The 24,687-nt window shown below is 41.4% G+C and overlaps 1 long non-coding RNA gene across 1 annotated transcript; it reads left to right on the top strand.

Moving 5' to 3' along the window:
• Positions 1 to 22,514: 22,514 nt before the first annotated feature.
• LOC131536451 (uncharacterized) lies at positions 22,515 to 24,394 on the top strand. Its single transcript, XR_009269977.1, has 3 exons — positions 22,515 to 23,464; positions 23,690 to 23,846; positions 24,152 to 24,394. It is a non-coding gene; the product is annotated as an uncharacterized LOC131536451 (long non-coding RNA).
• The last annotated feature ends 293 nt before the right edge of the window (positions 24,395 to 24,687 follow it).

Raw genomic sequence — 24,687 nt, 5'->3', positions numbered from 1 at the left:
ACCAAAAGGCGAACTAGCGATCTGAAACAATGGCCTCAGCACCCGACGGGTTAGGGACTGGGTGACCAGATGTCCCATTTTTCCTGGTAGTCACAATTCGTTGTCGATTAACTTAAAGTTAGTGAAGGCGGGATAGGCAGAATCGCGCTGATAGAAGTGCTCGCTCTCGCGCAAGCTCCACTTCTTCAGTTCTCATACAGCGCGCGATCAGTTCTCAGTTAATGTTCTCAGTGCAAATGTCTATCGTGTAGAGTCAGAGTATCTCACGTAAATACAGTCAGTTATGGCTTAAGTGAGCGTAAACAGGTGGGTGAAAACTGAATGTGTGTCAGTATTACATGCATACCTTCCTTCTTAAATGGACAGCATTCCTAATTATCTGTCATCAATGTTAACCAACAAAAGATGTTAAATAAATGTATACTTGCTAAGTAAACCTACTGTATCTGAAAAATGAGTTTAATTTGTATCTCTACAAAAAATTAAAATGTATTCAAATTTTTCCAAATTCAATCCTTGATTCAAATTTCTCATAAGCTTAGTTGATTTGGTCTAAAGAGAGAAGAATTGATGACTATTTTTGTTTGAATACTACATATAAAATAGCTACCAAAATAAATGTTGTTAACTGCAGTTTGACTAAAAGTTATGACTAAAAGTTGACAAAAATGCAATGACTTTTCGTCGACTAAAACTAGACTAAAACTATAAAAGACTCAAATGACTAAAATGTGACTAAGACTAAATCAAAAATGCCTGCCAAAATTAACACTGATGTAAAAATATGTCCCACCGCCACATGATTTCCCCGTTGATTCTGCATCGCGGTCCGCTCTGAACAGTTGAAAGCCTGGCAGGTTTAATGCACTGTCCGGAATGACGTCAATCAGCCAGGTTTCTGTGAAACACAGAGCAGCAGAGTTTGAAAAATCCTTATTTGTCCGGGAGAGCAGAAGGAGTTTGTCCGTTTTGTTGGGTAGAGAGCGGAGCTTCGGCAGATGGATGCTATGCAGTGCTGTCCGAAATCCGTGCTGTCTGAGCTTCACTAGCGCGCCGGCTTGCTTCCCCCGTCTGCGCATCCTAAAGCATTTGATCAGCGCCTCTGCTCCGCTGACTACAATGTCCAGCAAAACATCAGAATAGTCGAAAACCGGTGAAATATCGGGTGGTGTGTACTGCCAAATGTCCAGAAATTTGTCTCTGTTGAAACTGATTGCAGGGATGTAACTAAAGACAGGACAAACTAACAAAAAAACATAAAAACAACAGTGGAGCACGCCACGGAGGCTGCCATCAGTGACGCCATCATGATGGCCAAAAAAACCACAAAAAATAGTCTGAGTCTGCTCCCTGTTAGCAGCCCCTGGGACCTGCTTTCTGCAAGGTATGGACCTCTGAAATTATGTTTCTTGTCTCTTAGCTGCCCTCTTGACAACCGTACTAACTGCGTTGCCAAAGAGGCCAGGAGCAGACAGTGAGGCTTACAAAAGGAAGGATTTGTCTTTTTCCATTATGCCCAAGAAGTTCAACCATAAATGTCTTCCCATGGCCACCATTGCTGATATGGAGGGGTACAGGCCCTCTCATTGGCCTGGAGAGATGGGTCTGTGGCCTGATGCAGCTCTTTATTATAAGGAGGAAAATTATTTTCAAATTCAATAAAATTCAATATGACGACTTTTGTATGTTGTCTTATGTACTGTATACCAGCATTTCTCAAGTCCAGTCCTCGCGCCTAGTTTATGCATGGAGCAAGGACTGGAATTGGGAACCACTGCTGTGTACTATTTTATTTTTTAATGCTTAGAATCTACATACTCCAATTTTTGTCTCCTATTTATTAACTTTTATTACATTTTGCTAACTCTGTGACATACTGATTTTGAAAATAGTAAAGGTTATTTTCTTAAACACCCAATCCAATTTCATATGAAAAGCACCCTACTAGAAGACAAAGAATTGTAAACTTTCCCTCTAAAAGTATAATTCCTCATTGGGTAAACTAAATAGAAGTTTAGAATAAGCTGCAGACCCCTTTGTTATAAAGGTGCTGATGATTCTGCTCAGTTGGTAAACTGATTTTATTTCTAAACTGATTTCTTAGCTTCATTCCCTGGTGTCTGTAACTGTTTCATTCATTCACTTTTACTTATTCTTTTTCCCATGTATGTATGTGTGAGTGTGTGTATATGTTTGTTTAGACTAGTTATGTGTTACTGTTTTAATTCACAAAACATTTGTGCTCAATTTCAAGAGTTGGTTTCTGTGGTCACAAACAAAGTCCCTTTAATGAGCCAATTCCATGCTCTAATACATTAGTATTTTAAGAAAGTTATTTTCTGTGGCCATGGAAATAATATCTCTTGGAGTTGAGATAAATTTGCTTTTAATGTTTGCTGTATGGACAGATTAGTTGATTGTAATATTGATTCTTTTACAGTTACTTCTGGCAACTTATATAATTGATTATAATTAATTGTAATTATTTATGTATATTTCTCTTTTAAGCTAATTTGCTATGCTACATTTAGAAAATTAAACTGAATAATTTTACTGCAGTACATTTCCACTGATACTTTTGTTACTGAAACTACAGAAAGTAAGAGCTAGTGCACAGATGACTGTGATAGTGATGTCTGGCAGCCAAATTAATATGATTTGGACTGTGATGTCTGACAGCCAAACTAATATGATTTGGACCGTTACTGTGTGTGCTTGTAGATTATCTGGCTGTATGGTGACAGAAGGCGGCTGCAGTTATGTGTCTTCAGCTCTGAATTCAAACCCCTCACACCTGAGAGAGCTGGATCTGAGCTACAATCACCCAGGAGAATCAGGAGTAAAGCTGCTGTCTGAAAAACTAGAGGATCCAAACTGCACACTGGACAAACTCAAGTACGTCAAACAAGAAGAGTTTTTAGGTTTTATTATTTTAACTACCCAGATATTGCCACCTTGGAATTATAAGGTTCTGTCTGCATTCTCAGTGGTTTTGAGATATTGAGCTTCAATGTTTTTGCATTCCATATAGCAAACATGATATGGGGAACAAGTCTATTTTATACATGAAAATGACAAAGACCCTAAATGTATTCTAAATGTGCAATATCAAAATCCTCTCAGATTTGTAAATGGGGACTTTTTGAAACAGGTCAAATGCAGATAGAGCCTTCTAATTCTAAAAAAAAAAAGATAAGGTTCTATATTGAAAAACATTAATTGAAGCAATATATATATATATATATATATATATTTTAAGAAAAAGAAACAGCTTATCTATAATTAGTTTTAAAACAATGTGTCAATGTTTTGACATGTATGAGAATGGTAAATTTAATGCTTTCTATTACATTAATTTCACAGTTTAAGACAAATAATTTTTTTCATGTTCAGGTTAACCCCTTAAGCATCCATGGGGAAAAATTTGGGCAATATACAGGTGCATCTCAATAAATTAGAATGGAAAAGTTCATTTATTTCAGTAATTCAACTCAAATTGTGAAACTCGTGTATTAAATAAATTCAATGCACACAGACTGAAGTAGTTTAAGTCTTTGGTTCCTTTAATTGTGATGATTTAGGCTCACATTTAACAAAAACCCACCAATTCACTATCTCAACAAATTAGAATACTTCATAAGACCAATAAAAAAAAAAACATTTTTAGTGAATTGTTGGCCTTCTGGAAAGTATGTTCATTTACTGTATATGTACTCAATACTTGGTAGTTTTGCCTTTTTGCTTTAATTACTGCCTCAATTCGGTGTGGCATGGAGGTGATCAGTTTGTGGCACTGCTGAGGTGGTATGGAAGCCCAGGTTTCTTTGACAGTGGCCTTCAGCTCATCTGCACTGTTGGGTCTGGTGTCTCTCATCTTCCTCTTGACAATACCCCATAGGTCAGGTGAGTTTGCTGGCCAATCAAGCACAGTAACACCATGGTAATTGAACCAGCTTTTGGTACCTTTGACAGTGTGGGCAGGTGCCAAGTCCTGCTGGAAAATGAAATCAGCATCTCCATAAAGCTTGTCAGCAGAAGGAAGCATAAAATCTCTCTAAAATCTCCTGGTAGATGGCTGCATTGACTGTGGACTTCAGAAAACACAGTGGACCAACACCAGCAGATGACATGGCAGCCCAAATCATCACTGACTGTGGAAACTTCACACTGGACTTCAAGCAACATGGATTCTGTGCCTCTCCACCCTTCCTCCAGACTCTGGGACCTTGATTTCCAAATGAAATGCAAAATTTACTTTCATTTGAAAAGTGGACTTTGGACCACTGAGCAACAGTCCAGTTCTTTTTCTCCACAGCCCAGGTAAGATGCTTCTGACGTTGTCTCTGGTTCAGAAGTGGCTTGGTAGCCCTTTTCCTGAAGATGTCTGAGCGTGGTGACTCTTGATGCACTGACTCCAGCTTCAGTCCACTCCTTGTGAAGCTCTCACAAGTGTTTGAATCAGCTTTGCTTGACAGTATTCTCAAGCTTGCGGTCATGCCTGTTGCTTGTGCACTTTTTCCTACCCAAATTCTTCCTTCCAGTCAACTTTGCATTTAATATGCTTTGATACAGCACTCTGTAAACAGCCACAACTTTCAGTAATGACCCTCTGTGACTTACCCTCTTTGTGGAGGGCATCAATGATCGTCTTCTGGATCATTGCCAAGTCAGCAGTCTTCTCCATTATTGTGGTTTAAAAGAACAAGAGATACCCGGAATTTATACTGTAGGGATGGTCATTAATTGAAACTCAAATGTAAATATTCTAATATTTTGAGATACTGATTTTTGACTTTCATGAGCTGTAAGCTCTAATCATCAAAATTAAAACAAAAAACTTATGAAATGTTTTACTTTGCATGCAATTAATCTAAAATATATGACAGTTTCACTTTTTGAAATAACTTAGAAGAAAAAATGAACTTTTTCATGACATTCTAATTTGAGATGCACCTGTATATATATATATATACATATATATATATACATAGATATTTTTAAAGATCATACATAAACATAAATGAAGGGTGAGATTATACAACATTTTCATTGTGGCAAACATTCAGACTGACACATGTACACACAAAGCATTGAATGAGCCTATAACGGAGCATTTTTAAACATTAAACAAATTATGTAAGTTATTAACTTTTTTAATTTCACATTTAAAAACCTAGTGTTTAATCATGTCTAAATATTTATTTAAATGCAAAACTTAAAAAAAAGTAAGCAGTTATGACCTGCAATACTATTTTGAACAATTAGAATAGTAGATACATGTATATTTATTAAAGGGCTATACTGGTACCTAGTGGGTAAACCATGGCATTACAAATGAAAATGATTTTTTAGACCACAAAATCACTCTAATGTGCCTCCTTGTAATGGAATTTAAAACCCTTTTCTCTATTTTAACTTTAAATACTACACTAAATGTTATATAAGTATAAATATTTTAAGCAGTCACTAATGGACCATAATTATAGCACAAATAGTATTTAGAACTAGGGCTGAATGATTAATTGCATTTGTGATAATATCGCGATATGAAAAAATCTGCGATTACTGCTGCGAGGCTGCGATTACACTGTCACGTGACACGCAAGAGTAAAGAGGTGTGTTCGACTTGAAGACCGATCGGTGTATGAAAAGCTTAAGGAGACGTCCGCTCTCTTATAGCTCTCGCGGTCCTTTGAAGACACACATCGATCGGTCTAGCAGCGCTGCTTCAAGTCGAACACGTCTGAGCAGTCTTCAGGAGGAAGCATCAAGTTGGCACGCTTACAGTGTTGCCAAGTCCACGGTTTGCCTCAAAAAACGTGATATTTAGCCCCTTAAATGCGAATCTTACCAGGAGAATCCCTCCAAAAAATGTGTATTTTACCCCCTCGGAATGTGATTTTTACCGGTGGACCCCCCTTGAAACGCGATTGGGCTAGTTTTGAGTAGCAATTGGGTGGGTTTTGTTGTGAAAACCTGGCAACCGTGGCACGCTACGCGGAAATGTTTGAAAGCGTATATATGAACGTACTTCAAAACGGCACATGGAAATTACTCAAGCAGTAAGTGTTACGGTGCTTGTCATTACTGAAGACTTCGACCTTAAGATAATATAGGCTATATAATAAGATTATACAGTGGGGCAAAAAAGTATTTAGTCAGCCACCAATTGTGCAAGTTCTCCCACTTAAAAAGATGAGAGAGGCCTGTAATTTTCATCATAGGTATACCTCAACTATGAGAGACAAAATGAGAAAAAAAAATCCAAAAAAATCACATTGTAAGATTTTTAAAGAATTTATTTGCAAATTATGGTGGAAAATAAGTATTTGGTCAATAACAAAATTTCATCTCAATACTTTGTTATATACCCTTTGTTGGCAATGACAGAGGTCAGACGTTTTCTGTAAGTCTCTTTCTGGCTAGGCCACTCCAGGACCTTGAAATGCTTCTTACGAAGCCACTCCTTCGTTGCCCAGGCGGTGTGTTTGGGATCATTGTCATGCTGAAAGACCCAGCCACGTTTCATCTTCAATGCCCTTGCTGATGGAAGGAGGTTTTCACTCAAAATCTCACGATACATGGCCCCATTCATTCTTTCGTTTACACAGATCAGTCGTCCTGGTCCCTTTGCAGAAAAACAGCCCCAAATCATGATGTTTCCACCCCCATGCTTCACAGTAGGTATGGTGTTCTTTGGATGCAACTCAGCATTCTTTCTCCTCCAAACACGACAAGTTGAGTTTTTACCAAAAAGTAAAAACTCAACTTGCAATACTTTTCTGGATCATCCAAATGCTCTCTAGCAAACTTCAGACGGGCCCAGACATGTACTGGCTTAAGCAGGGGGACACGTCTGGCACTGCAGGATTTGAGTACCTGGCGGCGCAGTGTGTTACTGATGGTAGCCTTTGTTTCTTTGGTCCCAGCTCTCTGCAGGTCATTCACTAGGTCCCCCCTAGGGGTGAGATCTTGCGTGGAGCCCCAGATCGAGGGAGATTATCAGTGGTCTTGTATGTCTTCCATTTTCTAATAATTGCTCCCACAGTTGATTTCTTCACACCAAGCTGCTTACCTATTGCAGATTCAGTCTTCCCAGCCTGGTGCAGGTCTACAATTTTGTTTCTGGTGTCCTTTGACAGCTCTTTGGTCTTGGCCATGGTGGAGTTTGGAGTTGGACTGTTTGAGGTTGTGGACAGGTGTCTTTTATACTGATAACGAGTTCAAACAGATGCCATTAATACAGGTAACGAGTGGAGGACAGAGGAGCCTCTTAAAGAAGAAGTTACAGGTCTGTGAGAGCCAGAAATCTTGCTTGTTTGTAGGTGACCAAATACTTATTTTACCGAGGAATTTACCAATTAATTCTTTAAAAATCCTACAATGTGATTTTCTGGATTTTTTTTTCTGATTTTGTCTCTCATAGTTGAGGTATACATATGATGAAAATTACAGGCCTCTCTCATCTTTTTAAGTGGGAGAACTTGCACAATTGGTGGCTGACTAAATACTTTTTTGCCCCACTGTACATGAAAATATAATAATAATAATAATAATTGAAAGGAATAGCATACAACCACTGTATTTGTTTCATTAATTTATACAGTTCTGTTGTGCAGCATCTTATTTAACAAAAAAAGAATGACATTTTTTGTTTTGTTGTAAATTAATTGTGTTTTAATTTGAATACTTTTTAAAAAGTTTCCATTACTTCATTTAATTTTGTTTATGATGTACAAGAATGGATTCAGATGGTTGAGCATCAGTTTAAACAGTCTAGTACAATCGTTACTGTTGCTCGGCAACAGCTGCTGTCACTGTTGCTAGGAGACCAGATCAATCATTCAGTCGGTGTGTTGTGAGATCTCTGAACATTTCAACACTCTTATATAATATTCTTATAAAAGACTGTTAAAACATACACATAAGATATATGTAAGCAATAATGCACAAGAGGCCGCGCAACCCCTTCAGCCGTGATTTATTCACGGTACAGCGTGGCCTCGAGTTACCACACAATAAAAATATTTAAATCAAAAATATATATTAATGTTTTCATTAAGTAAAATCATTAACTGCCTTCCGCTGTAAAAAATAGTCTCTAACTGCAACAGAATGCTCCTATGTGTGTCATTTCATGGAGCTCAAATAAAACAGGCTAGGAACAGTTCTCATGCCGTGATACACTGATAAGCTGATACATGCTCAGTGATACTCAGAACGGTTGGGTGAAGCGGTCAAAGCCATGCTGTATCGTGAATAAAACACAGCTGCTGACCAATCAGAATCGAGGAATGGAACTAACCGTTTTATAAGAATATACTGTATATCAGAATGTGTTCAGTGACGCAGGTTTAGGTTTAGTGCAGGTTTGGATGATTTTATAGTCTTATATTAAAGATCACGTGTTTGTGTGTCTGATTTATGAATTCATTCACGATTCCTGATTCTGATGTGTTTTATCTCCATCAGATTCCCATCAGCTCACTCTGGATCTGAACACAGTGAATAAAAACCTCCGTCTGTCTGAGAACAACAGAGTGATTACTCACACTGGCAGAGTCCAGTCGTATCCTGATCATCCAGACAGATTTGATGTGTGCGAGCAGGTGTTGTGTGAAGAGAGTGTGTGTGGACGCTGTTACTGGGTGCTGGAAAGCAGTGGAGATTATGGTGTGTGTATATCAGTGTCATATAAGAGCATCAGCAGGAAGGGACGGGGTGATGAGTGTGTGTTTGGATTTAATGATCAGTCCTGGAGTTTGTACTGCACTCCCTCCAGTTACTCATTCAGACACAATAAGATAGAGACTCATCTCTCTGTAAAGCCCACCATCAGCAGGAGAGTAGGAGTGTTTGTGGATCACGGTGCAGGAACTCTGTCCTTCTACAGCGTCTCTGAAACAATGAGCCTCATCCACACGGTCCACACCACATTCACTCAGCCGCTCTATCCTGGGTTTAGAGTTTATGGATCAGTGAAACTGTGTTGATGAAGCAGAAGAGACTGATTCTACCCATGATGCTTTGAGCTGCATGATAAATCAGTAACAGTGAGATGTTATAGAGTCTCTTCATCACATTAATATTAACATGAATTAGAAATCCACATCTAGACAGTAAATCAGTGAGTGATGATCTGTGTTTCTGGGCTTTTAAGTTAAGTTAAGTTAAGTCGTGACGTATTGTCAAGTATGGTGACCCATACTCAAAATGGTGCTCTGCATTTAACCCATCCAAGTGCACACACACACACACACACACACACACAGTGAACACACACCCGGAGCAGTGAGCAGCCTTGCTCCAGCACCCAGGGAGCAATTAGGGGTTCGGTGCCTTGCTCAAGGGCACCTTAGTCATGGTATCGAAGGTGGAGAGAATGCCCCACGACTACCCCTCAAACTCACATCAATCATTTGTGTTATTACTTTCAAACTCAGCCTGATATCTTGTCATTCATGTGATTTTCTCTATTGTTTGTAATAAACACAATGTCAAATCATCTTGAGATCATATTTTATTTGATGATGAATGTGTGAAATGTCTGAATGCTGTATGAATTATGAATAAAATTAATTGACTGAAATCAGCTTCAGGAGAGTTTCTGATGTTATCAGATATGACATTAATCACATTTAATCAAATATATTTATTTTAACTACAGTCAGGGCTGGACTGGGACAAAAAAATCGGCCCTGGCATATTTTGGTCCAGGCGGCCCACCACCACCACTTCTCTCTCTCTCTTTCTCTCTATACACATGATATACATACCAGTCAATTTTATTTATTTTTTTTAAAGAAGTCTCTTCTGCTCAACAAGCCTCCATTTATTTGATCCCAAATACAGCAAAATTAGTAATATTGTGAAATATTTGTACTATTTAAAATAACTGTTTTTAAAATGTAATTTATTCTTGTGATTTCAAAGCTGAATTTTCAGCATCATTACTGCAGTCACATGATTCTTCAGAAATCATTCAAATATTCAGATTTTCTGCTCAAATTTCTTTATTATTATTATGCTGAAAACAGCTGAGTAGATTTTTTTTTTTTTCAGGTTTCTTTGACGAATAGGAAGTTCAGAAGAACAGCATTTATCTGAAATAGAAATCTTTTGTAACAGTGTACTCAACTGTTTGAAATATTGATGATAATAATAAAAATAATCAGAACAGCAAATATATTAGAAAGATTTTTGAAGGATCATGTGACACTGAAGACTGGAGTAATGATGCTAAAAATTCACCTTTGATCACAGGAATAAATTACATTTTAACAGATTTTCAAATAGAAAGTTTTACAATATTACTGCTTTTGCTGTGTTTCGGATCAAATAAATGCAGGCTTGGTGAACAGAAGAATAAACATTAAAAATCTTACTGTTCAAAAACTCTGGTAGTGTAGATATGTATCAAGTCAAGTCATCTTTAGCGCTTTTAACAATGCAGATTGTGTCAAAGCACTTAACAGTATCAAATTGGAGAATAGCGTGTCAGTAATGTATAATGATTAGATTAAACACTCAATTTTCAGTTAAAGGCATTTCATTATTGAATTCAATAATAATGAAATGTATCATTGCATCTGTTTTGGACATTTTACGTTTTATTAAAAAGTGTTTATGTATTCTACACACGTGGCGTGCGCACACATTAGGATAGGTTAGATGCCTGCTTCGTTGCGAGTCCTGATCAAGCACTTTACTGATTCAACTGCTCTCCTCTCCTCCTCCTCCTGGCTCTTTACGCTGCATCACTCACCGCAGAGCAAGCCTGTTCTTGATGAAGCTGCTGTGAAAACATGGGAAAAGCCGACGAGGAAGAAATTGCGGTGAAGCGTTCTTTAGGCGGAGCAAAATACTTAATCGCTCCGTCTAGCGCATTGTGATTGGGTGGTTTAAGCTGTCAATACAGGAGACAAACCAATGGGCCACTGGCTGCTCGCTGTCGGCCCCTAAAATGCGTCGGCCCACCGGGAAAATGCCCGGTATGCCTGATTACCAATCCAGCCTTGACTACAGTATTCAATTATTATGAGATCTCCTTCAGTGAAAGATCATGACAGAATAGCCTAATTAGGGTGAATTCGGGTAATCTGGGACATTTTTTGCAATTTTGACTTCTGCGATTTATTTCTATATCTATTCATATGTCTATTAAAGCATTAATCACACTGTGACATTCAAATCTGCGCTCGTGCTGCCGCTGATCCAGAGAGAGCAGTTTACGTACTGTATATGAAACATCTTTTGTATTGTTATTTCTGTGTTACAGACATTCAAATAATCACAGAAGTACTGGAATAAAAGGTTCACAGCCAACATGTCAATGTGGGCCCCACGTGGGATTTATCTGGGCTATATGGGTGTCAAGTGGGCATGGGCTCAGAGTGGGCACTTTGATGGGCTGAATATGGGCCCCAGCTTGGATAAAACTGTGGGCCCCAGTTAGGTTGCCCATTATTGTTTATTTGTGGGTCCCACATGGGCCACATTTGGGCTATATTAGGCTATATTTATAGTTACAAAAATTTTGTTTTTTGCAGTTGGTTTATTTTTATGCAGTTACGAGTAACTTAAGTATTGCATGTGTTTTTAAAGGATTATATGATAATGTACTGTATATAGGCTACAACAATCCAAGACTTTAGGAATAATTTCATTTTATTTATTTATAAGCATCTCCAAAAAAGTAGGCCTACTCAAGTTTTTTTTCTTATCTAAAAGCACTTATGCAGTCATTGAGTCATGCGAAGATTGCGTGCGTGTCTTCCCGCCCCTTCTCATTTAAAAAAACAAAAACAAAAAAAAAAAACGGTTTGCCGCTTACCACTTAAACACTGGCACCTGCGTGTCAATGGATAAACTCTAGGCCTAATCTATCAAAGTAAGATTTATGTTTAAGTTTATATTAGCCGAGTTACTGCTGCTTTTATCTAAGGTTACCCTTTAATTGGATATTTTTTTCAACGTGACTGCTGACGGACCGGCGTAGACGTGAAGGCGAAAGTCCTAAGAGTGTGTTAAATGGGTAGGTATACGTTAAAATGCATGTATACACTTTTCTTCATTGTCTTGTATGTATTATTTTAATGTAACTTGTTCACTTTCCCAGTAAAGCGGTGCTAACTGGTATTTTCCTCCCGCAGCGGCGCTGGCAGAGCGGCCGGTGTTACACCAAATTCTGTGACCATCGTATTCTGTGACCCTAGGAGGCGCTGAACTGTCTCACACAGGCGGATTGGGCAGGCAAACAGTTTACAGCAGGCATCCTCAAATCTGGCCCCAATCAAACACACCTGAGTATGCTAATCAGAGTCTTCAAGATCATTAGAAAATCACCTTATGGGAATATTTTTTATGTCCCCATGATGAAACAAGCTCATAAATAATAGTGTTAAATATTTGTTCCTATTTTGTTTAACGGAATCTGAATTAAATAAAGCAAATAAATACATTTATTTTTAAACTAATTATTTAATACTGTAATTTTGTAATTTATTACATTTGCAATAAATGGTTAGCCAGCTTTAGAGCATTAAGTATGGGTGTCTCAACTGTACCATGCTACTGTTTCAACTGTACACCATATGGGTACAGTTGAGACAAAAATGCACCTCATGTTTATGAGCTAAATGTGGAAAATATAAACTACTTATGGCTATTATCAATTTATGATATTTTAGTACACAAGCAAAATAAATGCCATGTGAAAAATCACTTCATTTCAGCATCTAGTTTTTGTGTAGTGATGAAAAAAGCAGAAAGTGTCTCTACTGTACTCCGTCTACCCAGGTTCCTGCTCATAATTGACTGGAGAAGTGGATTGGCTCCTTCTGCGTGCTTGCATCTTTTAATAGTCACATCCGTACAAGACTGAGAGAGCGCGGATGTGTGTGTTAAGAGGATGCAGAGGTGTTAGCGTCCCGTTCCTTTTCAATTGTTGTTTGAAAGCTGGTCGAGATACTTTTACACACAACACTTTGTTGTTGGCTTTTCTCTCTTTATCTTTTCTGTTGTTATTATATGGAATGTTTGTGTAGAAATGCTGACTATTTATCAGGTTTATTAAACTAAATAAAAAATATCATGAGAATAAACATGCAATTTGTACAAGAGCCGACCCCATGTAGCCCTATAGTTGTGCAGCGTGTCAATTTTAATCTCCCCCTCCCCTACCTATATTATTAGTGTTTAAGGTTTTTGTTAAATTAAAGGTACAGTTAACCTGATATTACCACACATTGTTTGAAAAAATAAAGCATTTCATTGCAAATTAAAGCATTGGTTTTATTCATATGTATGTAGAGTATAGAATATAGATACAATGTTTGTAAATTTATTTTACATTTGTGGTAAAAACCAACCAATAAAATAATAAAAAGGTGGATGGAAGGACAGATAAGTTACCTGAAATGGTGTGATTGTTGTGTCAGGTATTTTCAAACACATAACAATGGGGTCACATATTCTGATGCCCCCTTTAGTAGCCTGCTTTTGTGACATCAGCTTCATGAACATTGTTAAACATTTATGTTGCATACAACATGCAAAAATAGGCTACTCTGCAAACAACTGGATTGTGTTTAATCTCATCAAATTTTAAATTGGTTTAATAAACCTGTTGAATAACCAGCATTTCTAAACAAACATTGCACAGTCACTTTAATTTTTGTTTATTTAAGCGGTTAAGAATTTGTACAAACATATTCAAGAACATTCAAGAGTATACAGTACATGACACTTAAGGCTAAAACATAAGCAGAGGAAATTTTTAATTAAAAAATAAAAAAGTAGAGTTGTATCAGTTTAAAAGTATTAGAAAATGAATCCATAAATACAAATTATTTAATGTAACAGTTGTACTGTTCATATTAGACCAAAATTCTTTCCTGGATAGGTTACACAGTAGACGAGGTTGCAAATGCCAGAGTGAATTGACGCGACACGCTCATACAGTGTGCACGGGCGCTTTGAACCTGTACGCTGTGTGAGACAGTTCACGCAAAACAGCGCCTCCTAGGGTCACAGAGTACGATGGTCACAGAATTTGGTGTAACACCGGACCCTCGGGAGACAGGCGGCCATAAAGAAGACCGTTTTAAACATTTTCAGATGGTATGCGTTCTCTGATTGTTGTATACTCTTACTAAGTAAGTACTTTAACTCTTCAAACTTTTATTCTTATATTTAATACATTTGTTTTCCACTGGCACAATGTGCTGTTAACTGTGATTTTACTTTTAGGTTATACACTAACGTTACCACACTGTAGCCCTTCAAGGGTGTTGTCTGTAGGAATTTATTTTAAAAAGTATATATCTTCCAATAAATTGATTCCCTTTTCTTTTTTAATTCATTTAAGTTTTACATAAGTAAAAAGTGTGAATGTTTTTGCTATTACCTATCAAAAAAAATGATTTTACTGACCTTCACAATAAATTGCTTCTACAAAACTCTATTTAAGTGTTTATATCCAAAGTAAAACACCACAACCTGCACATGCTGTAGCAGAACAACGAGATCGTTGCTCATTGTCACCTGTACCGGACCAGTTTCGGATTTCTGTGGAGTTTTTGAGGGCTTTATACAACGTGTAACACATGCAAGTAACTATTTACATCGCATAAAGTTAGGTTTTAGCCGAATGAGCACGCATTTATTGCACTATAAAATGTAAAAGCATCGCCCGGTTTCAGACAGTAACGTTAAGTTTGTCAGTTTTGCAGGCGCCGCATGAGGCCTTACCAAAGGTCTTGACATTAACATTAATCTTAAAACAAGTAACGTCATCGCTAACGTTAACGTAGGATAGGTATGTGAGATATATTGCCAAATTATGTTTCTACATCGTCATTTTGTTTGTTTAAGGAGTCTAATTATGTTGGCCTCGGTGAATGTGAATTATTTTGTCTCAAATCATTCGTCTTAAATGTTTTGCTTCTTTCCGAATTAGCTAGCAAAACACTAGTAGCATGGCCTCTCATCCTCGTACATGTGTCGGTTAAAAGTTACATTAACTGCTAGGTTTGTAGTTACTGTTGTTGTCCCTGCATGATTGAAAAAGATGAGGACAATATATTCCTGGCGTCTCTCTCTCTGCAACGTGGTATCATGAAAATTCGTAAATATGTATACGTGTGTGTTGCTCTCTCCTCGCATTCTGTTTTGAATGAGGGTAAAAAAGTTGTTAGACTTAAAGTAGAAAGATAGGACTGGCAGCAGGCTCGCAACCTGAGTGTTCAGCAAAGCAGCTGTTTATGGACCTAGTCCGCTTTAACATTGTTTTATCATTTTTTAAACGCTTTAACTTAATCTGTTGATATATTTGTCTGAAATATTTTGAAACCATTTGTTCAAGTAAAAAGATTAAATATTTCTTTTGCATTGCAATAACATCAATGATCCTGATATTTTCATAAATAAACTCTTCTTTCATTTGTGTTGCTTCTTTAGAAGACTATCAGATCTACTGGGAGAAGCAGTTCATGGAGTAGGTAAGCTCTTTAGTAGGTGGGATTGAGGTAAATGTTTCAGAGGTTTGTTATTATCTGTCATTTAGAGGAATTAAGGTAACCAAAAGTCAGTTATTGAGAGTCGGGAAAAAAAAAACTAAATTGGCATCCCTTTCTATTTTTTAATGACAGGTGGGATGGCCTTGTAAATTATGCAGCGCTGTTGTACCAGCAAAGACTGATATTCTAAAACATTATAGACTGCATCATGGGACCTTTGGACACAGCCATGCCTTGCCATGTATACATATAGACTGCCCATGCTCTTTTAAAAACTGGAGTAGCTTCCGCTGTCACTTATCACGACAACATCCAGCAGTTGACTCACTTAACTCACCTCAAGTAACTCTTTTCTTTACCTGCCTATTATGTCAAAAATCTGGATTCCCTAGCGAAAAGGAGTTTTTTGAACACATTGGTCATCATCTGAAGAATAATGAGACTGTAAAGTGTGTTTTTGCAGGGTGCGATCACCAAACAAATTTGTATGGGACTTTTGCGACACACAAAACACAGGAAGCATACGCCACATACTTCACAAGATTTCAAACCAGGCATTATTTGTGAAAGTCAGTTAACTGAACAAGAGGAGTCACTTGTTTTTGAAGCCTCTGAAGAGGATGATGATCACGATGCCAATTATCAAGTCTCTCGCTCAGATGCTCACTATGAAGAGGATGATGGAAGCAATGTGGTTGTAGAGTACATAGAATCCCTCCTTTTGAAATTAGAAAGTGTTCATGTTTCAATTCGGTGCATTGATGAACTGGTAGATGATCTTCACTTCATAGCAAGTTCTGCATCCATAACTGCAATAAGACATATTGTTGTTTCACACTTAAAGAAAAATAATTGTACGATTGCTGACATGTTTGTAACATCTCTAGTAGAAGAATTGTGCAAATCAAATACACTAAGCACAGCACTTAGTGCTGGTGGTCCTCTTTCATCATCATTTAGAAGGGGACAGTATTATAAAGAAAAATTTGTTGAGCCCATTGAATACATCCTTGAACCAAATGAAAAGAGAAGTTTCCAGTATATCCCAATTCTCCAGTCCTTAGTTCAGATTTTGGGTAAAGAAAATCTTAGAGAAAAAGTTCTGAGTAAAGAACAGGACCAGTTGTCATCTATTCAATATGGATCATATCGTGATGGTACAGTCTATAAAGAGAATTCCTTTTATTCTGAAGAGCTAAGAATTGCACTTGTGCTGTATGTAGATGACTTTGAAATGTGTAACCCCCTGGGAACATCAAGAAAAAAGCATAAAATAACAGCTGTATACTGGGTCTTTGGCAACATCCCTCATTCATCGCGATCCACTCTTAACTCTGTATACTTGGCCCTTTTATGCAAAGCAGTTGACATCAAAAGATTTGGCTACGCTGAAGTGCTTGCTCCTTTGTTAGAAGACATTGCTATTTTGGAGCGTGACTGTGTCTACATTTCCAATGTTAAAGGCTCTGTGTTCTCTGTAGTCGCTGATAATCTTGGGGCACATTCAATTTGTGGATGTGATGTGGTTCAGGGGTGAAAGGAAGAAGACAGGGTCGGCGTGACTGGGACTCGCAATTTTAATTCGGTGCTCTTGCACAAACAAAAAGGAGAGGCGCTCACTGCGCTCCCAAACGTTCAACAAATAACTCAGAATACAAGGTCAGCGTATCGTTTCTTGCTCTGGCACGTGTATCTCTGTCCACCTCGAGTTCCCAGTCGATCTCTCTCCCAGCCTCCCGTTCTGGTGGTTTTTTATCCGGTCCCTCCATGCCAATTACTGAAATGAGACACAGGTGTTATCATTTGCACTTGACCTACTTACGCACCGCTCGTCTCCTTTCTCTCTCCCGCTGCAGACCTCGCTGAACAACGCCCCCGCCACATACCCCCACCGCCCGACTCAGGCCGGGGAGCCCTCCGGCCTGCAGCCCCCCCCCCCATTTCTGGAGAGGAAGTCGCCTACAGCCATCTGCATCCCCGGCCTGTGGACCACCTTGAATTTAAAGGGCTGTAGTGCCAGATACCAACAGGTGATCCGTGCGTTGGTATCCTTCATGCGGTGGAGCCACTGCAGGGGCGCGTGGTCCGAACAGAGAGTGAATTCCCGTCCCAGGAGATAATAGCGGAGAGTGAGGACCGCCCACCTAATCGCCAAACATTCCTTTTCTATGGTGCTGTACATCGTCTCTCTCTTCGAGAGCTTACGACTGATGTACAGCACCGGCCGTTCCTCACCCTCTACCTTCTGGGACAGGACTGCTCCAAGCCCCCTGTCCGACGCGTCAATCTGCAACAACAAAGGGAGAGAAAAGTCAGGAGAGTGTAGGAGCGGTCCGCCACACAGAGCAGCCTTTATCTGGGTGAAAGCCTGCTGGCACTGCTCCGTCCACTGGACCGGATCTGGTGCTTCCTTTTTAGTGAGGTCAGTCAGCGGGCTGGTGAGGTCCGAATACTTGGGCACAAATCTCCTGTAATATCCCGCCAGCCCCAGGAACTGCCTCACCTCCTTTTTGGTCTTGGGTCTCAGACAGGTTGCAACCGCTGCTGTCTTATCAATTTGGGGACGCACCTGCCCGTGACCCAAGTGGAAACCCAGATACCTGACCTCCACACGCCCAACCGCACACTTCTTCGGGTTGGCCGTCAGCCCCGCCCCTCTCAGCGATCTCAGAACGGACCGTAAATGCTGCATATGACGCTGCCAGTCGTTGCTATAGATGATAATGTCATCTAAATATGCAGCGGCATACGCAGCGTGTGGTCGGAGTATCTGGTCCATGAGCCGCTGAAAGGTGGCTGGAGCCCCGAACAAGCCGAAAGGAAGCGTAATAAATTGGTGTAATCCAAACGGCGTTGTGAAAGCTGTCTTTTCTTTGGATATCGGAGTTAAGGGGATCTGCCAATATCCTTTTGTTAAATCCAGTGTCGAATAAAAACGAGCAGAGCCTAGCCGATCAAGCAATTCGTCAACCCGCGGCATTGGATATGCATCGAATTTCGACACAGCATTCACCTTCCGGTAGTCCACACAGAACCGGACCGAGCCATCTGTTTTAGGCACTAAAACTATCGGGCTCGCCCAGTCATTGTTGGATTCCTCTATTACTCCCATATCCAGCATCGCCTCTAATTCAGTCTGAACTACCTTTTTTTTGTGTTCAGGTAGACGATAAGGCCGGCTGCGCACTACCACACCCGGCTCGGTCTCAATGTGGTGCTGAATGAGGTCTTTGCGACCAGGCAGGGGCGAGAACACATCTGCAAACTCCGCTTGCAACTTGGCCACGTCAGTGAGCTGGGAGGGCGAGTGCTGGGGCCAGAGCGAGTGATTGGGTTTTAGTTTTCACTTCTGGCCCGAGATCTTCCTCTCCACTCACCACCATCGCCAACATCACTGACTCCGCCTCGCTCCATTTTTTAAGGAGATTGAGATGGTAAACTTGACGTGCCCCGTTCCTGTCTGACCGCACCACCTCATAATTGAGATCCCCAACTCGTCGTGTGACCTCAAAGGGTCCTTGCCACTTGGCGAGTAATTTGGAGCTAGAAGTTGGGAGCAATACAAGCACTTTCTCTCCCGGTGCAAATTCGCGTAACCTGGTTCCCCTGTTATATAGCCGGCTTTGTCTGCCCTGAGCCTGTAACAAATTCTCCATAGAGAGCCGCCCCAAAGTGTGGAGTTTTGTTCTCAGGTCCAGTACATACTGAATTTCGTTCTTACTGTTCGAAGGTCCGTCCTCCCAAGTTTCTCTTAGGACGTCCAACACCCCACGGGGCTGTCGTCCGTAGAGAAACTCGAAGGGGGAAAACCCCGTGCAGGCTTGGGGAACCTCGCACATGGCAAACAAAAGGGGTTCCAGCCACTTGTCCCAATTTTTGGCGTCCTCGTGGACGAACTTTCGAATCATGGTTTTCAATGTGCGATTAAACCGTTCGACCAGACCGTCCGTTTATGGGTGGTAGACGCTGGTGCGAATCGATTTAATGCCCAATAACTCGTAAAGTTCGCGGAGGGTCCGTGACATAAACGCCGTGCCTTGATCGGTGAGAATCTCTTTCGGGATTCCCACCCGGGAGATTAAATGAAACAGTGTGTCCGCCACACTTTTCGCGGAAATGCTGCGGAGCGCCACTGCTTCTGGATATCGCGTTGCATAATCCACCAAGAATAAGGCAAAGCGATACCCACGTGCAGATCGTTCTAATGGCCCGATGAGGTCCATGCCAATTCGTTCGAAGGGGACCTGCATCAGAGGGAGCGGGCACAATGGTGCTTTTGGGGTGGCCGGTGGGTTCACCAGCTGACATTCACGACAAGACGCACACCACCTGCGCACATTCTCATGAATGCCCGGCCAGAAAAATCGGGTCATTAGACGATTCAGTGTTGCAGTTTGTCCCAAATGCCCGGCCATCGGATTGCAGTGAGCCGCCTGGAAAAACATTTCCCGACGGCTTTTCGGTACTAATAACTGCGTTGTATCTCGTTTTGACTGAGTGTCTTGGGTCACTCGATACAACCGGTCTTTTAAAACAGCAAAATAAGGATAGGAGAGCAATTGCGTCGGCTGGAGAGGCTGTCCGTCGATGGAACGGACCTGATCAAAGGCGTTTTTGAGCGACTCATCCTGAGACTGTTCCAGGGGAAAATTATCACACTCTGTGAGGTTTCTCCTCACAACAGCACTCCGTTCCCCTGTCTCAGCTCCCATTGGTCCCGGCTCAGCCTATCCCACCTGCGCGACCGCCCCCTTCCCCGCTCTCCATTGCTCCAAGAGACATCCGCACATAAATGCCCCAATAATACATCAAACCCTGGCCAATTTGTTCCCAAAATCAGCGGATGTCTGAGGTGCGGGCCAACTGCCACCTCTACCCTATGCTTTTGTCCCCGAAATTGAATAGCCACCGACACTAGGGGGTAGTTCACCACGGCCCCGTGCACACACCGTACCCTAACCATGCGGCTCTTATCCAATGCCTCTGGTTGAATCAGGCTTTGATGCATTGAGGATTGGTTACATCCCGAATCCACCAAAGCCTGATATGTACTCCCCTTAATACTCACAGGTATTTGGTACAAGCCAGCTTGATCGGGGGCAGCCTGTGGGGCGTCCGAGACCCGTATCAGTGTCCCCACCTCCATCACGGGACACCGACTGATAAAATGACCTGGGTCCCCGCAACGCCAACAGACCGGCCCAGGCCTCCCCGCCGCCCCAGTGGCAGGAAGTGGGTCAAGGAATTGGCGTAGAGGGAACGGAGGAACGGGAGCTGCGGGTGCGCTAACACCAGTCGACCCCATCCCACTGGGCGGCGCCCTCGGGGCAGCTAGCGGCTCGGGCCTCAGGCCACCCCTTTCACGGGGTGGGACTCGCGAAGGAAGGTTCCCCCTGAACCTGGGAAGAGGGACAGGTTTGTAGGGCAGAAACACAGGAGAAGGGAGAGAGAGAGAGACAGATGGCAGGGCCTCGCCGACCCCAGGACACGCCACCATCTGGTCCTCCGCCAGTTGGATGGCTTGTTTCAGCGATGCCGGGCGGTGGCACTGGACCCATTGGGCAGTCTTCTTCAGCAGCCGAGCCACAAACTGCTCCAGTACCACTTTATCAATCACCTCCTCGACGTCGCTTCCATCGGCCATCAGCCATCTGCGGCAGGCGTCCCGGAGCTGTTGCGCCATCACGAAGGGTCGGCCACTTTCCCCGAGATCCAGTGACCGAAAGCGCTGGCGGTGCTGCTCGGGACTCAGGCCGACCCGCTGGAGGATGGCGTGTTTCAGGTCGTCGTAGACCAGGAGGTTCTGAACTGGCAGTTGTTGTGCGGCGACCTGGGCTTCTCCAGACAGCAGAGGGATGAGCCGCACTGGCCAGTCCACCGGAGGCCACCCAGATGCCTCAGCCGACCTCTCAAACAGGTCCAAGAATGCCTCCGGGTCGTCCTGGGGACCCATTTTGTTGAGAGGTACGTGAGGGGGCGGGGCTGAGGCAGGTGGAGAACGAGTGGTCCGAACCTCCCGGTCAATCCAGCTCCGGAACAACTCGCGGTCTTCCTGCTGGGCTTGGAGGAGGGCTCGAAAACTCCGTTCCTGGTCGTCCCTTATGCCCAGCAGTGCCTGATGGTGTTCCTGGTGAAGTCCCGCGAGTGACTGGATAACATCCGCAAATGGCGATGACGGCGGGGACTGCATGACGGCGGCGGCGTTCTTCTTCCTTCCCGGGTTTAGGCACCAGTGTGATGTGGTTCAGGGGTGAAAGGAAGAAGACAGGGTCGGCGTGACTGGGACTCGCAATTTTAATTCGGTGCTCTTGCACAAACAAAAAGGAGAGGCGCTCACTGCGCTCCCAAACGTTCAACAAATAACTCAGAATACAAGGTCAGCGTATCGTTTCTTGCTCTGGCACGCGTATCTCTGTCCACCTCGAGTTCCCAGTCGATCTCTCTCCCAGCCTCCCGTACTGGTGGCTTTTTATCCGGTCCCTCCATGCCAATTACTGAAATGAGACACAGGTGTTATCATTTGCACTTGACCTACTTACGCACCGCTCGTCTCCTTTCTCTCTCTCCCGCTGCAGACCTTGCTGAACCCTGGCTGATACAGTCACCTTCCATGGAACAAGGTACTCAAAAGGCATGATCGTGGCCTATGGTTGTACTGCTGGTCTTCCTGATTTTGCAGAGATCATTCAAATTGCCCTTTTTGGGGAAAAGGTGCATTTTATTGTGAAAACACTCATGTCCTGGTATGATGAACACTATCGTGGATTTCATCTTGAGAAGACAGATCACATAACTCTTGTTGAACAACAAAACCTTAGTGATGTTTGTCCCCTGTCAGCCTATATTGTTGCTGGAAAGCTCATGATGACATTAAAGCGCCACATCTGTCTCCAGTGTTGAGTATGACTTTGTATAACGTATTTGTTTCTTCTGTCTTTCTAGACATGGAACCAACAGTCAGATTCCGGGTCCTCATTGATCACGAGGTCAAAAAACTTACACTCAACAGTGGCATACCCTCAACTGTGGATGAATTGGTTGCAGCCATCAAAGAACAATTTGCCATCACCACAGAAATCAGTGTTCAGTACAAAGATGAAGAGTTTGATTACTTTTTCACCCTAACGACCACAAAGGAACTCAAAGATAAAGACACACTGAAAGTAGTGTATGTACCGCTAAACATAACACTGACCCTTGTTCCCCAGGAAAGCTCCCCTGATACCTCCAGTGTGTACTCTTTATCCGAGTCTGTGACACACTGTGACGGCTCAGATGATACTGTGATTCTGTCTCCTTCACCCTCTGAAAGGCAAAATCCATGGCCTGCTGTATTTCCAATTCCAACTTTCTCACACAACACTGAGCTGGCTTTGAGTCAAGGTAATGAGATTTATTTAAGAGATGGCACCCTACTGACATCACCCAGTGTCAAAGCGGATATCTTGGAGCACCTGGCAGAGGCCATGTTTTGCTACACAGCGTACCCCAATGATGCCCAGAGGTCTGCAGTAGCACAGGCACTAATAGAAAAGCATCCCTGTTTGAAGGAGCCTGGATCTTTTAATGGAATTTATGGGTGGTAACAAAGCCTAAAATACAAATGTGGAAACTATCGTACCAAGCGTAAAGCATTGGGAAGCCCTGAACTCCTGATAAACTCAATGAAATACAAGATGGGAGATGACAGAAAACCTGCTAAAAACATCAAGAAACCAAAGAGGGCAGAAGTAAATTACCTGCCTCACCACCTTTCTGGTGAAACAGACAGCAGCCTTGAGAATGTGAGGCTTGACCTAATAGAAGCCAGCAAGAAAAGGGACGTCAAAAGCATAAATGACATGATGGCCAGGACATAGAGCTGGAGAAGAATGGAAGTGGTTGCCCAGTCCCCAGATGTGGCAAAATTAAAAGAAAGATGGCCTGCCCTCTTTGAACCATTCCAGGTGAATGATTTATCACTGACATGCTGCTCACTCAGTTTTTTTAAAAGGCAAATAATAGTGAACAAGGTTGTTTATGTGATGCTAGACACACATTTTGCTGAACACATACTGAAGACCCACCTCACATATTTTATGGAGTATCAGATTGCATAAAAATGAAAGGTTGCCAATTCTTTACACATCTTGAGTGTTCCAAATAACAGTCAAACAATTGATGTATTACAGTATTATTGAAGAATTCCGAAGGTGTGCTGCAGTTCCACTAGAATCAGTGTTTATGTCCCAGCTGGACAAGTACACTCCAAAACTTCTCGACCTGTTTAGTGTGAAGGGTGGAGCGGTTAGTCAACGCATCAAGAACTTGTTAATGGAACTGATACAGGTGAGGCAAAAGTGGTAACAATGTTGCAGGGGCATATTAATACAGTAAGTACTTTATTCTCTTGTCTTGCCTAATTGGGTGAATATTGCAAAAAAACATTTTTGTTTACAGCTCCTAATTAATTTTAAGGTTAAATTAAAAAAAAAAAAAAAATTATATATATATATATATATATATATATATATATATATATATATAAGCTCTGTTGAATAGGTAGTACAGACCCACACTGATAATGCCATTGTATGTTTGTAGTTATATTGCCTGCAAGATTCAGTTTTTCATTATTCACTTACCAACTATAGGCTCCAAGTACCTCTGTAGTGAAGAAGAGAGACGTGACTCTGAGATGCCTCATTGAATACATGGGAGAGAGTGGGCAAGAGCTCATCTCTGACTACTATGTAAGTATTGTTTAAAAAGCATAGTTGGACTTTTTTTGGGGAAAAGCACTTATTCCTCAGATATCAATCTTATGTCTGTTTGAGTTTAGTACGGAGCTGGAGTTGGGGATTGGTTAGCTTGTCTTAGAACAAATACTATAATTGGGTGGAAATGGCTAGTCTGGCTCTGTCAAAAGTTCAAAAACACACCTACAAAAACCCAAATGTATATGCAGGAACCAGTGTCCAAAATTAACCTTTTGGTCTTCCAGTGGGTAGTAGACTTGATTTAAAAAATACTGTCATATTTTTCAACTGCAGCTTCACAGAAGTAAAATCCTTGTTTTACATTAATGCAGGAGTCATAATCATCTGATGATATAACTGTAAGAGTGGCATTTTCAGATAGTTTTACTTAACCACACCTATGTGTTACCAGCTGAGCCCCTCTCCCCTTT

Source organism: Onychostoma macrolepis, chromosome 03 (genome assembly GCF_012432095.1).
Source record: "Onychostoma macrolepis isolate SWU-2019 chromosome 03, ASM1243209v1, whole genome shotgun sequence".
Classification (NCBI taxonomy): Eukaryota; Metazoa; Chordata; class Actinopteri; order Cypriniformes; family Cyprinidae; genus Onychostoma; species Onychostoma macrolepis.
This window is presented reverse-complemented; position numbering and strand designations above follow the sequence as displayed.